The sequence below is a fragment of the Rhinopithecus bieti genome, unplaced genomic scaffold, assembly GCF_001698545.2.
Source record: "Rhinopithecus bieti isolate Rb0 unplaced genomic scaffold, ASM169854v2 scaffold_34310, whole genome shotgun sequence".
NCBI classification, from domain to species: Eukaryota; Metazoa; Chordata; class Mammalia; order Primates; family Cercopithecidae; genus Rhinopithecus; species Rhinopithecus bieti.
In genome coordinates, this window is record NW_016814622.1 from 772,456 (window position 1) to 774,449 (window position 1,994).

Consider the following 1,994-nt stretch of genomic DNA (forward strand, 5'->3'; position numbering starts at 1 on the left):
GTGTAGTGGCGTGTGCCTGTAGTCCCAGCTATTTGGGAGACTGAGGCACGAGAATCACTTGAACTCAGGAGGTGGAGGTTGTGGTGAGCCGAAACTGCACCACTGCACTCCAGCCTGGGCGACAGAGTAAGACTCTGTCTCAAAAAAAAAAAAAAAAAAAAGGAGGGATTAGCAAGGGCAGGCATGCTGGCTGTAGAGAATGAGGCATAAAGATACCGTCTCTGTCTCCATCTCTGCTGCCCACTCTCCACAGCTGTGACTCACACACTCATGGACAGTACTGGCTGTAAACTCACTTGCTACTGGGCCCTCTACTCTGTTCATGTTACAGAAAGCTACCGCTTTCCTGCCGGCCTCCATTCACAGAACAAGCACCATCTCTGGTTCTCTGGAATCCACTCATTCCTCCCCACAGCGGTGCCTGGCCCCGCAGCAACAGGGGGAGGCAGTGACTTGTGCAGAAACAGGCTTATCAAAGATCCGGTGGCACTTACCGGTTATTTGCTTCTTCAAAACCGAGGATTTCAGGGAAAAGACAAGCATTGCCAATTTGATAAAACAAACAAACATTCTGATAGGTGAAGGTGAACAGTGTGCATCCAGAGTGGCTGTGAACAATGCAAGCCTGCCTGGGTGTTGTACTGACAGACACAGGCCAGGATGCTAAGAGCCCACCCCAGGGGAGGGTGCTACAGGCAGCTGCCCACATGGGCACCTGCTGACTACCCCCTACTCACACAGGCAGCAACCCTAGCCAACCCCACCTCAACCCAATGATCACACTTGGCATCACCCACCCTGGGCAGGCCGGCCTGTGTGTATGGGAAGGGCACAGCTCCTCCTGCGCAGAGTTTGTGCCAAAGGTTCAACCCACATCTGATCAAGATGGAACATCAGACAAACCCAGAGCGGACATTCTGCAGGACAACTGACTTGGGTAACACCAAAATATCATTGTCATAAAAGAGGGAACAGATGGGGAACTGTTCCAGATTAAAGAAAACAAAAGACTAAATGCGATTCGTGATCTCCAGGTAGATCCAGAACTAGGAGGAAAAGCCAGCAGGAAAGGACATTCCCGGGACGACAAGGGACACATGGATACGGGCTGTCGCACGGCACCAGCGCAGAATGCCTGATGACAGGTGACCCTGTGGTTATGTGGGAGAATGCCCCAATCGTAGGAAATAACTGCTGAAGTATGTTGGGGTCGCTGATACCTGCAACTCGCTTTCAAATACTGCTGAGGAAAAAAGTCTCTATGTTGAGAGAGAGAAAGCAGATGTAGCAAAACCCCAGATGAGGGACATGTACACATGCACCCTATTCTTCCCACTCGCCTGCAGGGTTGGAGTTTTCTAAATCAAAGGCTGGAACCACCTCCCCCTCCCTGCACCCCCATCAGGCGTTCCATGAGTGAGCTCTGCTCTCCCCGCTCCAATGTGCTTCGTGTGCAGCTGTCAAGGGTGCATCCCTACAGGTTCAGAAGAGGAGGAAAGGCTGTCCTGCCTCCACGGAATGCCACCAAGAACCTGCAGCCCATGGAGGGAGGCAGTGGGGTCTGCGGCTCACTCGACAGCTAATTCCCAAGATGACCAGCGGCTCTGGCTGCCTGAGGGGCTGGCCTCCTTGTGAGGGTCTCCGCGAGGCACCTGGTGCCAGACTGTTCCCATCAACCACCTTTCCCATTGATCCCCAATGCCGAACTCTACAATTATACAGATGGTAACACAACTACCGTGTTTTTATTTGCTCTAGTGTGGGATTTTTTTTTTTTTAAGAGATAAGGTGTCGCTATGTTGCCTAGGCTGGTCTTGAACTCCTGGGCTCAAGTGATCCTCCCCCTTCAGCCTCCCAAAATGCTGGGATTATAGGCGTAAGCCACCACACCCATCCCAATGTGAGAATTTGTATTAAAGTACTTACTTGAAATACTCGCTACAGGCCAGGTGTGGTGGCTCACGACTGTAATCCCAGCACTTTGGGAGGCTGGG

General features: G+C 51.9%; 1 protein-coding gene across 1 annotated transcript in view; it reads right to left on the reverse strand.

Annotated features, from left to right (window-relative positions):
• Positions 1 to 1,994, reverse strand: part of CDC42BPB (CDC42 binding protein kinase beta) — a 135,758-nt gene that overhangs the window by 30,425 nt on the left and 103,339 nt on the right.